Source organism: Sarcophilus harrisii, chromosome 3 (assembly GCF_902635505.1).
Source record: "Sarcophilus harrisii chromosome 3, mSarHar1.11, whole genome shotgun sequence".
NCBI lineage: Eukaryota > Metazoa > Chordata > Mammalia > Dasyuromorphia > Dasyuridae > Sarcophilus > Sarcophilus harrisii.
In genome coordinates this window covers 382,282,835-382,299,506 of record NC_045428.1, presented here as the reverse complement: position 1 = coordinate 382,299,506, position 16,672 = coordinate 382,282,835, and the positions used below count along the sequence as shown (strand labels likewise).

The 16,672-nt window shown below is 30.4% G+C and overlaps 1 protein-coding gene across 3 annotated transcripts in view; it reads right to left on the bottom strand.

The window, feature by feature from the left end:
• Positions 1 to 16,672, bottom strand: part of CALCRL (calcitonin receptor like receptor) — a 112,852-nt gene that overhangs the window by 95,092 nt on the left and 1,088 nt on the right. The window contains exon 2 of one of the 3 annotated variants that reach the window (XM_023499325.2): positions 12,003 to 12,065. The exons of the other annotated variants lie outside the window; for them this stretch is intronic. The gene's annotated coding sequence lies outside the window, so the exon portion shown is untranslated. The remainder of the gene's footprint in view (positions 1 to 12,002; positions 12,066 to 16,672) is intronic. 3 annotated transcript variants of the gene reach the window in all.

The window sequence follows — 16,672 nt, the reverse complement described above, 5'->3', positions numbered from 1 at the left end:
ACATTATTAAAGAATTTGTTCTGTCATTCCCTTATTGTTTTCTTTAAAAAATAAGCTGTACATTATTAACACTTTGAAATCTTGATTCTTATCTACTGATTATATTGAGAGGTAGTACACAGAGACTGAAAACACTCAAGGGTTTGTGAAATCAGATGAGATAACAGTATAATTTAAAAGCAGAGAATCATAGAGTTAGAAAGCATAATAGAGAGTAGGTTATGAGGAAGGTAGGTGGTACAGTGCTAATAGCACTAACTCTGGAGTCAGGAAAAGCTAAGTTTAAATCTGAACTCAGATATTAGCTGTGTGATCAACATTTCCCAACCTCAGTTTCTTCATGTATAAAATGAGAATAATAATAACACTTACTTTTCAGAGTTGTGGTGAGGACCAAATAAGAAGATATTTATAAAGTACTTATCATATTGTCTGGTGTATAAAAACATTTAATAAATGCTTATTTCCTTCCTCACCCAAACTTTTCATTTAACTTAAGAGGAAACTGGGAATCAAAGAGATTCAATGACTTGTCCAAGATAAAATAGAGACTGTTAAGAGTCTGGATCCAAATCTTGTTCCTTCAATTCCAAATCCAACACTTTTAATTTTACCATATTTTCTCATTTTTATAAATCTAAACTATTATTTCATTTTTTTATTTGTAATGGTGTTCAGATAGAATATTCCTGCATTAAGTAGCTATCATGTTATTTATTGTAATATTATGTATACTATTAAAGAAGTTAATAAATTACCATCATCAACAAATTATTATTATTAATATATAAATATACAATATTGAGAACTTTCAATGTCTGGGTATTTGAGACCATTCTATTATGGATGGGAAAGTTGTGAATCATTCTTTTTATTTGTTTATCAAACTTTATCAAAGACAGAAAATTAAAAACACAATTAATTGTGGCCAAGAGAATGATCTTAGAATAGATTCTTGTTTAAGTTAAGAATTATATGAAAAAAACCCACCCTTTTTTTGTCCTGAAACAATTTCAAATACATATTACATTTAATTTGGAAAATTATCATGAGCTATGGCATTTTATCACTATATGAAATTAATTAAGTTGAATATTAGAATAAAATCAGGTCATATACAAGTAAATATTTGATTAAGAGTTCAAAATAATTTTCCAGCATCAGCATTTATGTTGCTTAATATATTGATTGCTCTTGGCATTCTCGTGATGAGGAATGTTTAACATTTTAAAAATATGTTTCAAAGGGAGAATCTTAATGACATAAAAGCTTGTAAACTGCTTGAAAGTATTTGTAGTAGATCCCCAGCACCTTGCATGATTCCTAGAATTGTACTGTATTTAATAAATGCTTGTGTTTTGATTATATGTTTGTATAGCTCTTTCTTCCTTTTAAAGAAGACTCCTTAGGAGCCCACAATGAAACCCCAAAAAAAGAGCTAATTTTCTTTAAACAGCATTGCACAAAGTCATTGCCTAACAAAACACAAATCAACCACCGTAGATGCAAATTTTGAAACCACATAAAAGAAACATTCTTGAGGAAGAACAGTATGTTTTTTGTGTCAGGTAAGTTTGGGAGAAATAACTTACATTAAACTTAAGGAAGGAAATAAGAATTCTGAAGAAAAAAAAATGAAACATGAGGGAAGTGAATCTCTGTTGAATAGAAGAGAAACTGATGCTTATTTCTAAAAGACAGTATGTTTCCAAAATATAAAAGTGAGAAATTCTGGAAACGTTAAAATAAACTGTATTTATTGTTGTGATGCAATTTTTCCAAACTAAGAACCTTAAAGAAATGATTTTCTTTATGCAACAACAATTCAAAAAATAACTTTATAGTAAGCACAGTGGAAAATAAAAACTGCTAACTTTGAAACAAGAGATTCTATGTTGGAATCCTACTCTGCTATGTATTCTATGAGCAAGACTTTTCCCATATCAGTACCTGTGTTTCCATGAATAAAATCAATGGGACGACAAATGAAGGAATGAAAAAGCATTTATTAAAACCTAGCTATGTGCCAAGTCAGGTGCTAAATGATAGCTATACAAATAGAAAAAGCCAGCTGTTTCTGCTTTCAAGGAGTTCATGTTCTAATTGGGAGAGACAACACATAAGGAAAAGATGAACTACCAGGGAGATAGAGAAGCCTGGAATTTTTAAGGGTGAAAGGTTGGGAGGCCTAGAAGTCCTTAGATTTACATGAGTAGGGCAGATGATATTAGAGGGAGTATGCAGGATATGGAGAAAGGGCAAACTGTAAGTCTTGAAGAACTTTAGTAATCAATGACAGGGCGGATGATAAGACTTAATGGTCCTATACCTCACTAGAAGGAAAAAGAGTTGGTGACTCTCATGTTATTTAAGTCTTATGCATACTCAAGAAGTCTAAATAAGTTTTAGCTTTTCCAGAGCTGAGTCATCAGGCAAAGGATAGAGAATAGAGGGCTTCTCCGATGGTGTTGTTTTAGCTCTATGATCCCATTAAGTATAAACAATAGTGATTAAAAACACACACACACACACACACACACCAAATAATCCCTAATTATCAATTTTAGAGGTGTAGGAGATTTTTGGCTGATATCCAGGAGAGTGTAACCATTATCAAAAGGATAAATATGTATTTATTACTTTGTATTTTTATAAGTAAGAAACAAATTCCTTCAATTTGGAGCTAAAATATGTTATAAGAAAGGGAAGAATTGATCCTCCTTTAACATTATACCCCTAAATCTGTAATAAATATCAAAGTGTTCAAAACTGTCTTGAATCTAGTAACAAATTTGAAACATTGATTTTTAAGATGAAATTTAATTTATTTCCCATAACAATTTGCTCCTGAGCCAGAACCATTAAAAATCCTGAAAATCTACTTTAATTGAGAATGGTGATGATGTGGGGAGGGGCTCACTTTAAAGTGAGCCAATCTAACTTGAAACTTGGCTTTGTTTTACTGGAGTGTTGATGAGCTTAGTCATTTTATAACATTTCACAGCCAAACCATAGGAGAATTATGGCAAAGTTAAATAAAATGTCATTGTTGGTGGACTCCCATATTGGTCAATCAAATGGACAAATGATTAATAATGCACCAAACAAAATGAATATTCGAATTCTAATTCAAGATTTTTACCACAAATATCTAACAGGTTTCTCTCAGATAATTGTGCTATACTCTAGACCCGAACTTCTTAAATTATGATTCACAACCCCTCTCATAATTGACTGTGGAAGTCTTCTCACCCTGGAACAACCCTTTGTCCCTGGAACTCTCATTGGTAGGTTCCTCTTCAGGCCGTCATTTTGGGGAGGCTTTCAGGCCAGCCTTTTTTCATTTTTCTCCTGGCTTTGCTTCTGACTCACGGTCTAGACTGTCAGCATTGTAATTTCCCTTCAGTTTTTCAGCTTTCTTTTAGGTATTCTTCTCTCATTAGGATGTAATCTCCTTGAGGGTACAACTTGTCTTTCTTTTTATATATTTGTATCTTCAATGTCTAGCATATAGTGACTAGAAGAGTACCTTGAACATGATATTTAATAAATGTTTGAGGACTAACTCATTCATTAGATACCCAAGATTAGACAGTACCAGTCTTTATGCTACAACACCCCAGGAAAGTACCTAAAGGAAGCAAACAAAATGACATGGAACCATTGTGTCTTAGTTCCTACTTCCTTGAAGAGAAAATAACAAAGTAGGAGGAAAATATGCAAAACTATGTGGTATTATATAGAATTTACTTTTCTTCTAGGCAGTCATAGAAGTCTCTAAATGGAATTTTGATTCTCAGATTCCCAATGAAATATCTGAATTAGCTAGGAAAGAGGATTACATCCAGATCTTGGTAAATTAATACTCTTAAATGTTTTTGCTCTTGATTTTGAACTTTCTCAATTTCTACAATATAATGGCTTATGACTTCTTTTATTTCCTTAAAAGTTACAAATGTTCAAAATATAGCTTTTTAGTGTCTTAAAATTAAAAAGGAGAAAACATTTATTATCTTCAGAATGATGTATTCTTTCCAATTTTATTTAGTTAGCAGGCTAAGATATAAGATGATGAGTAGTCAAACCAATTCATGGAATTTTAAATGTCATTAATTCTGTTAGTAATGATAATACATAACAAGAAGATGAAAAAGTGGCATGTGCATTGTCAGCCATGGGTGATTAAGAATTATGTCTTCTGATTTTAGGCTTGCACCCTCAGGTAATAAAATCTGATAATTAACTTAATTTTTAAAAGGGTAGTGATTTCTACTTCCCATATAGAAAAATTATATATTACAGATTTTCTTTCTAAAAAATTGTTGAAAATTCTTTGTATTAAGATTTCATCGTGTTTTCAAAAAAAGATTTTTTTACTTGGGCAGTTATTCAGCTATTTAGTTGAATAACTGTTTTCAGATCATAGGAGATATATGTAGAATATTTAATGGATCACCTTATATGTACAGATAGTATTTTAAGGCAGGAATTATTTCTTACCTATATATGGCAATATGACTGTATTTAGAAAAGGGTGAATATAAATTTCTTAGTGCAACCTATTTCTAAGCATTGAAATAATAATAGGGAGTCCAAAGTTATTTCACTTGGGACTAATCCAAATGAACCCAGCCTAGGGCAACATAGCAAAATCCTCACTGTTTTCTGTCCTAGTCAGACTACATTCAGAGTACCGTTTTTAGTTTTCAGTTTTCCTGAAACATATTGATATGGCAGAAAAGTCATCTAGAGAGAAGCTACTAAATGCTTGAGTTCTGGCCCAATTAGAATCATTTGGGAAAAAAAAAAACTGGAGATGTTTAACATGGAGAAGAAATTTATGAGGGATGTGATAGCTATATTTATTTATTTGAAAGACTATCAAATAGAAGATAGATTAATTATTTTTTTCAGTCCTAGAGGTAAAAACTAGGACCAGTGGAAAGAGGTAAAATTATATTAGGTGTAAAAAAAAAAATCTGGTATTTAGATATGGGTAAATTGAAATAAAAGTAGCCAAATGGCAAAGGAGATAGAAGACTGAATCTCCCATCAGGAAGACTCATCTTCTTGAGTTCAAATTTGCTATCACACACTTAGAAGCTTAGGCAAATCATTTAACCCTGTATGCCTCAATTTTCTTATCTGTCAAATGAGTTGGAGAAGGAAATGGCAAATTATTCCAGTAGCTTTTTCAAGAAAAACTCCAAAGGGATCACAGAGTGAATAACATCACAACAAAATTGAAATGGATTGCCCCAGAAAGTGGCAAGTTTCTCTTTACTTGAGGGCTTCAAGCAAAAGTTGGATGAACATTTGTCAGAAATGTTGTAAAAATTATTCTAATTGAGGTAGAGATTAAACTAAATGGTTTCAGAGATCTTTTCTAAAGTTGAGATTTATTTCTCTATGAAGAGAGACTTCTTCACCCTAAATAGTCATTCACAAACATGAAATATCTTCATTTCTTTTTTCAAAGCTAGTTGGGGCAAAATAAACCAGAAAGTGCCAGTGTTTCAGAGCTAGGTTGCTTAGAAAACATACACTCAGTTTTGTATGTTTGTTTGTTTGTTTGTTTTTAGGAAGCCAATTGGAGTGGTAGTGTTTTCTAAGTATCAACATGCTAAAATAAGTCAAATGTAGGCTAAACACTGCCATGTCTTTTGGGAAAAATAATTTAAATGTTTAGATGCCCTTTTAAAGGTTTTAATATTAATTATTTATATAATGTAAGTTTATATAATAATAGTTTTATTTGTAGTACATGACTTTTGGTAATTTTCCATATTGACAGAAGCCAGAAAATTTGGGGTGAGAGAAGGTTAGAAGGAAGGCAAGTAGATAGAGAAGGGCATGTGAATATTTTAAGTTGGACACTGTTTATTTTGGACAAATTGTTGGCTATTTTGCTCAAATACATTTGTTGCTCGTGATTATAAGCCTTTCATTTATATAAGAAAAAAATTATATGATAGTCCCCTTAATAGAGAATAGTGCAGCTTTACATGTTTCCTTTTTTCATTTCCTCTTTCTAAACATTATGGACATGTTTTGAGATTAAGGATTATATAAGGACAATGTTCTACCTCAGCACTTCTCTTTGGAAAGAAAAATACCCAAATTTATCTCTGGCCTAAGAAGAATGATATTTCTTAATAAGAAAGAATGTATTCTATTTTTAAAGAGAAAAAGCCTATATGAAAGAGATCTCCACTCTACTGAATGCTTTCAGTGGATATATATATCTTTTCTAAATCCATATTATTTTTACTAGACTTGTGACTTCATTGATACAGAGAGCTCTAATAAAGAAATAATCTATCCAAATCCACATTTTCTCTATTATTTACAGTCTTAGAAAGTGAATCGGTGAGACAAAATGACTAATTGACATATTGGCCACAGAGCCAGTGTAAGTCAGAAAATGGGGCTTGAACTCAGGCTCTCCTTTCTCTAAGACCTGTTCTTGTTATGCCATTATGCCTTTCCAACTCTCCTATTTTATAGATGAAAGAATCAAACCTCAGGAAAGTAAAATTACCTATCCAAAATTACATAGCTTTTTAGTGGCAAAGCCTAAAATAGAAGTTAAATGTCCTAAGTCCTATCCCTATGACTTGTGTTCTTTCTTCCATATTAGGATCTAAATTTTATTTTTATAACTTTTTTATTTTCAAAATACATGCAAATATAGTTTTCAAAATTCATCCTTGCAAAACCTTGTGTTCCAAATTTTTCTTTCTCTTTTCCTTTCTTTCCCTCCCCTCAGATAGCAAGAAAGCCAACATAGGTTAAACATATGAAATTCTTCTAAACATATTTCTACATTTATCATGCTGCACAAGAAAAATCAGACCAAAAAGGAAAAAAAAAGAGAAAGAAAAAAAGCAAGCAAACAAGAAAAAAGGTGAAAATACTGTTTTGTAATCCCCATTCAGTCCTCACATTTCTCTGTCTGGATGAAGATGGCTCTCTTTATCACAAGTCTATTGGAACTGTCCTGATTCACCTCCTTGTTGCAAAGAGCAGAGTACATCATAGTTGATCATTACATAATCTTGTTGCTGTGTATAATGTTCTCTTGGTTCTACTCACTCCACTCAGCATCAGTTCATGTAAATCCTTTCAGGTTTTTCTGAAATTAGTCTGCTCATTATTCCTTATAGAACAATAATATTCAATTACAGCTATATACCATAACTTATTCAGTCATTCCCCAATTGCTGGACATCCACTCAGTTTCCACTTCCTTACCACCACAAAAAGGGTTGCTACAAACATTTTTGTATATGTGGATCCTTTTCCTTTTTTTAATGATCTCTTTGGAATACAGGACCAGTAGAGATACTGCTAGATCAGAGGATATGCACAGTTTGATAGACCTTTGGGCATAGTTCCAAATTGCTCTAGGTTCTCAATTTTAAAAATACTTAGGGAAAAAAGGGGACGGGCATGTAATGGTTTAATATGATAGATAGAAATGGACATATTGGGATGAGATCCATGAATGAATTCTGCATTTTCAAAAAAATATATATTTTTTCTCATTTAAACTTCCTTTTTCATTTTAGTGAACAAAGGGCATTTTCAAATATGTGATTATGAAAAATGATATTAATAGTTTAAAATCCCTAAGTCTAATTCTATATGTTCACACTCCTTCTAGATGTCTTGTATTGTTTGATCAATATACCCCAAGCAACTCAGGAAATTGTAATGAAGCAAACACATAACTCATCACATTGAGTAAGGTAAGACATGATTCTAAAGCCCAAACAGGTCAACTTGATTATCTTATGTGAACATGATTTAATTGGCTTACTAACTTTCATAGGTCACAAATACATTCTTTTAGATACCTCACTAGTTTTGTATAGAAAGACAATAATAATAGACTTTAAATTTTTGTAGGGAGCAAAAAGTTGGCAAGTCTGCCAGTTTCAACAAGTATTCCCTGCCAATTTAAGCCATTCTTCTGTTATGTTGTGGAAGGCTTCTACAATCTAAGTTAAATTACTAAGCAACCTTCTCACTCATCCTATTTCAAAAGGTCACTTCTTACAATTCACTGAAACCAGAAACATGATTCTAATGAAAATATGCAAATATTTTAATGCAAATATGTTAAAATACTATCAGATATTAAGATTTATCATTTTTCAAATAATTAAGAAATATAGTTATATTATCATATATTTGTATTTCTTAAATATTTGAGAGAAGATATAATAATCTAGTTTAAGTATAATATAGTAGTAATTAGCTTTGCAAATATTTTCTCCCTAAGGATGACCAATTTTTCTTATCCTGATCTTTGCATTTCAGTTTTAGATGGCTACTACATAGAGACATTTATACCCCAGATCAAGGAAAATTAATGTTCAATTTTCTATTAAAATGGAGGAAAGCATATATATCATAATTAAAGTAAATCCAGTTAATTCCAGATCCTTTTATCAGGCAATAATTTAAGCCTTCCATCAATATTTTTAACAAAATTTACAATGGAAGCTTAATATCTTTTTTGTTTTTGTCTCAGATTGAATTTTCAGAGAAGTTATAAATTCAAAAAAGACTACAATTCAAAGTTTTATTTTGTCATATATAATGCTACCTAGGGGGTGAAATGAGGAATGCTAGACTTGAAGTATGAAAGATAAGTTCAAAAGCTACCTCAGACACCAAGCTATGCAACCTTGTGTAGGACACTTAACTTTTCTTACCCTCAAATACCCAATCTGTAAAATGGAGATAATAATAGTACCTTTCTCACAGTGTTTATGAGGTTCAAATAAGCGATCTATCTATATCTCTATCTATCTATTTACATATACATACGAAAACTTCATTAACAATAAATAAAGGTGCTAGTTAAATATTAGCTAGCTATGTATTGGGATCTGTTTATATTCTCATGCCTCTTAATAGCATTAAAAGAAACCTTGCCAGGTAAAGAAAAATGAAAGGAACTGAAGCAGTATATAGTACAATGGAAAGAGCACTGGACTAAGAATAAAAGAAATATGTGTTCAAATCCCACCTCCTTCACTTACTAGTCCTATCTTGAACAAATCTGTTATCTTTTAAAAATTTTAGTTTCCCCTTAAATGGTGATGGAGATATATTTAGTGCCTACTTTGTAAGGTTGTGACTAGCTAGACAGCCAGCCCCTGAATAAGGAAAAGCTGGATTTAATTTGTAATAGGTAACATTCAACTTTAGATTAGATCAAATCTATCTAATTTAAATTCTGAAATGAATAAGTAATGTTAATTAGTACATTGTACTTTTGTTAAAGACATCTGCATAACAATTCTGGTTGTTAATAAATCAGGATGCCCTAGGCATATGAATACATAGGCTGGATCATTATGAATGGGGGGATGAAAAATCTAAAAGTCAATAAGTGTGTGCTTCCTGGTAGTCAGAAAAAGAATTTTTTAATCCATGAATCTGTGGATAGATTTCATGAATGTGGATGGTAAAAATAAAACAAAATTACTTCACTGTAATTGGTTTCCTTTATAATTTTACATATTTAATTTCATACATTTTAAAATGTTATTCTAAGACAAATTGAAGAAATAAATGTATAGTCAAAGACACACATACATACACATTGCTCATAAATAAGAAAAACAAAAACTCTAATACAACAGTGAAGGTAAATATGGAAATATTGTATAGGTATAAACATAGAAAAAGATATTTAAGCATTGTATGCACTAAAAATGTAAAAGACGATATGATATTTTGATATGTTCATGAAATATACCATGCATGAACTGGACAAGGTATGAATCAATCAGAATCCTATGAATTTATTTGTCTAAAACATTACTGAAAAACTGATATGAAGTAATTAACTTTAAATATCAGTCAGAATTGGAACCCAGGTTCTTCATTTTAAAAATTTTAAAAATACCAATATAGTGTATTATTTTCCAAATATCTTAGTTATTCTTTTAGAATATAAATGAAATCAATAAGTAAAACAATTCATTAACATTTAAGGTCTTGATCTGAATCATCATTTTCATATCTGACAAGGCTATTTCAATTTTCTAGGAAAATATTCAACCATATTACAATAACAAATCTAAAACTAATAAAATCTGAGTATTGTATTATGAGATCTCCCAAATTTCCCCAGCCACTGAGATTTTCTCTATATTTTATCTTAGTTTTCTACCTAATTGTTTTTAATCTTTTGTCTACTTATAAATTGTATTCAAATACATAAACATAAACATGTGAGCATATTTCTTTTTCCATAATAGAACTTTCAAAAACCATTACTGTGAATAAAACTGGGAAAGATATATATTGACTTTGTGGATATTTCAATTCCTTAAAAAAAGTTACTTCCTAAAATCAAATATTAATAGTCAATTGCATCATTGTTCTCAAAATAAGTCAGCTAATATAAAAAGTAGAGTGTTTTTGATTTTAAAACAAATTTTATCATTTTAATTATAGTTACCTCACTCATAACTTTACTGTGATATTCTAACCTAATCTCTTATTGCTTTTATAGAACTGGTTCTCTTCCAAGCACATTATCTCAAATACTTACTCCTGGAAAGAAAATGCACTTCAAAATATCACTTAATCATAGAGCTCAAAGGAGGTGTTAACAATCTGTCGTTAAAACAAGGGTTTGCCCAGTTGTAAAACTCCAATATCCCTTACAAACTTGTGCCACAATGAGTTCCATTTTATATTCACACTAAATTAAATGTTTTGGCTCTCCCTATACTGAATCTTTTTAGTCATAAGTTACACACCTAGGGAATTTCCTTTAACTCTTTCAAAGGATTAAAAAGTTGTACTTGCCAGCATACTATTCCATGTAATTCCTTGAGGTTTTTAATTTCTAATTTAACACCAATTTAGACCTTATATAACCTTGCCTGATGAAAATAAATATTTTACTCATCATTAAAAAAATCAGAAAAGCTATAAATTTAAAATAGTATTCTACAGGACTTTGGAGAGATTTTTGAGTTTTTCTACAAACTTGTTAGTGGCAAAGTTAACTATTAAATATTTGCTGTTCTAGAGAGTAGGCTAAAAACTAGTTGACATATAGGATTATTTCAAATTTCCTATCTAAAGTACCCACAGAATCATGGGGAAAGCTGATGAACCACTCATAGGCTTTAGTGACTCCAGGAAATAGCAAGATATTGAGAGGATGATCCCATATCCAATGGGTCCCTTCCTGGACTCCTCCAACCTCAGAAGGACTTTAAAAAAAATGAACAAATGTCACTGAAGAAGGGAATCCTTTGGCTACCACTAACTCCAAAAAGATCAGTCTAGCTATCATCCTGGCAGTTCCTCTGCCCTAACCACTGGCAAGATGGATAAATAAAATTAGCTTCAAAGAGATCTTTTTTGTAAACCTACCAAGTGACAATTTCCTAGATGAAATGCAGCCAGAAAAAATTTAATATCATTTTCCTAAAATAATGTTTAAAAGATGATTTTGACAGCATTGCTTAAAATACTATAGAGACTGCCAATGAATAGATTTTGACATGGGTTGTAGAAGTGGTATTTAGGAGCCAATTTATTTTATCCCATTGCCTTCAGTAAGAATGGTTCTTCCATTTTTAAAGGACTAGACAATTCTTAACTTTCTAAATTCTCTACTTCTCATAGTGAATATCTATCAGAATGTTTATTTTAATTATAAAGTACACTGGGGAGTGTCAGAAAAAGATGAGAATTGTATTAGTTATGAAGAATGGTTTTAGAAAGATTAATTATGGAGGGTGTTATGCTTCAAGCAAAAACAATCTAACAGCTTTTTATTATGGATCTATGTATAAGGAATTGTAGTAGGTATAAGGAATGGAGGGGGGAGTGGGTTGGTAAAAATGCAAGATCTCCAACTGCAAAGGCAGTTCACATTCAAAGATAATTTCTATCAAAAATATTAAAAGGTAGTGTATCAAGTTGAGAGAAATCTCATCCTTTATTAGGATCAGAATTACCTGGATTGCAGTTTGATTTTTCTACCTTGTATAGCAAATGAAGACCCAGCTTTAAGTGAGCACCTATAAGAGAATTTTGTGGAATATGTGAAAAACTATTTGATTATGTCAGGCATTTGACTTGTATTTAAATGATAGAAACAGAGACTAAAGTATGCAATTTAATTGCCCAAGTATAAAAACTTGTCTCTGGGAATGACATGTATTTCTGACAACTGCATTTACTCTTTCTATTCCTTAGGACATCATTCCATATATTAAACACATTTATAATTCCATCAGATTCTCTGACCCATAAATTTAAGATTAGGTGTGCATATACCCGCCCTGATACCACTTCTTAACACTTGTAGAAAAGTGGAAAATATTGGTTCTTTATTTATTCCCTTTCTATAAATGTAACCTGATAAATAAAATAGGTGGATAAATAGAGATACATAAAAAGAGCATTTTACCACAATACAGTTTTCCCTCAAATGGATCCTAAAACATTTTTCATGTTATTATGTGTGCTTTCTCTAAGAACATGAATGAATTCTCCAACTCGGGTGAACAAAGTAAACAAAGTTTTGATTAATTTTATAAATTTCTGAGTAGAAGATTGAATAGCCTTTGCTAAAGCATTTGAAAAGTAATCAAGTCTCTGAATTTTCTCTTAGTCCTTTAAAAAATATAAGCTTCATGTTTCTAAAAAGTTCACTTAAGAATTAAAACTATAGAAGACAACATTGTAAAAGTTACTTAAAACCTATTATATAGGCTGATAATAGTAATGAACAATATTACCTGTATCTCAAACAATATTATAAGAAATGTTTTCATTAAGGTCAGAAATAATTTCTTTTTTGTTTTTGACTATCATGACTTCAGCAATTTTATAAAAAGCAAGCAAAAGCATTTTCTGAATGTCTTAAAAAATCTTAAGTGTTTTGCACAAATGCAGACTGAAGAGTGAATGTAAACTGATTTTTTAAAATGACTTTCACTATTCTAACAGCACAGAGAATAATTTCTGTGTATTGTTACTTCTATACCATATCTCTAAATATGTATAGATACATGGATATGTTTTTATAAATACAGATCAAATCTACAACAAATCTAAATAAAAAACATATCCATATATTTATATGTTCTATATATGCATTTTCTGTATTTAGATATTATATATATAGATATGTTTCTATGAATATAGATCCATATTAACTATTTCAGGTCATATTTATAGTAAACTGTAAAAATATTTTTTCCTCTTTTAAACTTCTTAAGTTTACAAGACAGAGATTGATTTAATAAATATGAACATTATATTCTTCTAGGACCTAAAGGAACATTTTATCTTTAGTAACAAAAAAATCCTATGATTCATCTCATTTTCTTTCCTAAATAGGCATTAAATCATATACATCACCACCACCATCACTACCACCTTATTACCATACCATGTTCAAACACAGGAAGGCAAATAAATGCAGAGATGAGTGGGGGGAAATTTTTAGTTACCCTTCAGATTTATATCACACACACACACACACACACACACACACACACACACACACACACATTCTTATTTCTGGTGACTTTTGCTTTCTGAAGTGCAGCAGAATAATTTTACAAGATAGCATAAAAGCAGATAAATTACTTCTTCATGATATGGAATGACAAGGACATAATAAGGTATTAAAGAGAGCTTTTTTGGGAAAATAGAAACATTCTAGATACTATAAGGAGAATGATACCAGATTTGAGGAAAAGTTTATTTTACTGCACAGATTCTTTACTTTTTAATATTCACTGAAAGTTTGTTTTTGGTTTTGTAATAATAGTAAGGGAACTCACTACCTACCACCTTTGGTCACTAAGAGAAGCTTTCACACCAGCTTATAATGGAACAGTTTATCTTAACTGGCAGGAGAGTTTCTTGGTTTTCTAAACAAAGATAAGATAAAGGATAAAGCTAATGACTGCAAATATCTTCAAAATGCATTTACTCAAAATAATTTCTTAGGCAATTTTTTTTTTTAACCTTAAAATCTTTAGAAAATTGTGATGAAAATGGGAAAAATCAAATTCTAGATTTTGGACATGTCAAGAGGTTATTGCCTTTTCTTTGTTAGCTAACATGTGAAAAGGCTGCATGCTTTCAGAAAGTATCACCAATTCTTTTGCAAGTTGCTTAAAGTAAGGTACCTTTACATTTATAAAATGGTCACTAAATTTCCAGAAAACAAATTAGTTTGCCAAAATGAATTAAATAATAAACACTCAATTTGAAATCAGTCTTTTAGTTTATTGCTTGTCTATACCACTTTGTTTCCTTCAAAGTTACTTTTGGGAAGTTTCCAATTAAGTCCTAAGAACATTCGTAAAGCCGGAATTATGGCCAAATAACTCTGTATTCTTGACACTTTTATGGCAAAATAGTAAATCTAATGGACACTCTAAATTTTTATTTATTGACTTTAAATATGGTTAAGTAATCAAGGAATTCTTTAGTAAATAATGTAATAGGTATATAGGACATACATACATATAGGTTTGTGTATATTTACAAATATATACATATACATGTATAAAAGCATGTGGATGTATGTATGCTATAAATTAAAGAATTCTATTTTTCATTGAAAAGTATTTCCACTGAGAATAATATTGTGATTCTTCAAATTTTAATATTAAATGTATTTGCTCAAATGAAATTACCACAAAATGATAAACTTGAATCTCCCTTCACATAAACTAAGGAATCTTCTGTTGGAAAAACTACAAAGCAAATATGCTGATAAAAATTATCATATTGGGGCTAGCTAGTCTAACAAAGAATACTTTTTTTTTTTTTTGGAAATTATAGATTACAGCTTATATGTTTACAATTCAATTTTATACCATTTTCTGTTACCTCAAAATTAATTCAAGTTATTGAATGGGTACAAAATACCGTGTTTTTCATCTTATATATTTTACTTAGCATCATTATTTCTGAACAGTAATATGGTTGAAAAATAGAATAAATAAATCCCGGTATTTTCACAAATCAAGAAATACATTGTAAAATGAAGGAAAATTTGAGCAATGTTCCCAATAATACATTTTTATTTGGCAGTTTGAATATTTGAGTTGAAAGTGTGTTTTGGTTTAACTGTCATTGAATTGCTTTACTTTCCCATTTCATTGTACATGTATAAACTTGGTCAAGACACACATGATAAACCCATGCAGTTAAATGTGAAATCGCATAAGGAACAAATATATTTGAGAAAGTAAAATAAATATCTCACTCTACAATCATCAATGGGTTCATGCAACCTATTGATTTTTAAAATAAAAAAAAATTAATTGGGGTTTTTAAGTTATTTTAATTATTGCTTCACTCTCTAGCTCTAGAAGATCAGTATTTCTTGGTTCTTTTTGTCCAGTTATTTTTACATATCAAATTTATATGTCATTTCAATTTAAAATAGTTAATGAAAATAATATTAAATAAATACTCCCTCCCCAACCATGACCTGGGTATTTGTCACTTTTTTTGTCCTTGTCTTCATACTTTATTATTGTAATATGAAGTATTTGATTAAAAACAACTTTCCAAAGAGAGATATAATCTTTAAGTATCATTAGAAATAAAATTATTTTAATATCTATTCTAAGCACAGTCAAAACAAAACCATCTATGATTTCAACTATGTCTTTCCTAATCCCCATGCCAGCTTCAAAAGGCTTTCAAATGTACACAAACATCCCCCTCTCTCCTGCCATTTCTACATTTGTGTACCTCTAATGGCCAAAGGAGTATTCCTAAGTATTATATAAATTAAAAGCAAGAGAATCATTAACTATGCTCTTGTGAAAAGTTATTTAAAAGCATCTGAGGTATTAAATATCCAGGGCAAAACTGCTAAGGAGATACTCCAGATAAGAAAGTAGTCCTTGTAATGTGTTAAAGTTATGGGTGATCAAGTCCAAATGCCCATAGCATTTGGAATGGAAGCAAAAACAACAAAAACATAATTTCATTGAAATCAAATCCTCTCTTGATCGAAAGAGATCAATATCAATCAAAAACAACTTTAGTGTCCAATTTCCCCAAAATAAATAATACTGTTTAACCATCTATGATTTAGCTTTACCTACAAATTACATAGGTATTAAATTGTTGCATTCATTAAGATAATTTGTCTTGCCTGAAGGATCTTAATTCACTCAAAAAATAATTCCCACCACAGCCAGCAGTGAATATGAATCTAGCTGTTCCATATATTCTTATTTAAATATTTATTAATCCATAGTACATGCCTTTTATCTATCCATCTATACACATACATACATTTTTCTTTTATTTTTCTGGAGATCTCTGTGCCTATATGTCTCTCAACTCTTTTCAAAACACATGCACAGAGAAACAATTGTCAGCAGACTATAAGTAGCACAATGGGAGGAAATACTGTATTTGCTATGAAGTGACATTAAAAAAAAAATGTACATATCTTTAGAGCTTAAATTATATTCTTTCCTGGCCTATTTTCCAACCTTCCACTAATGACTTTTCAACTAGGATCCTACTCTATAATCTATTCTAATACAATTACTGGAGTTTGGTGAAAGGTTAGTTTGAAAATACAAGAAAAATAAAAATGACATTACAATTAGTTCAGAAGATATAAGTGATAGAA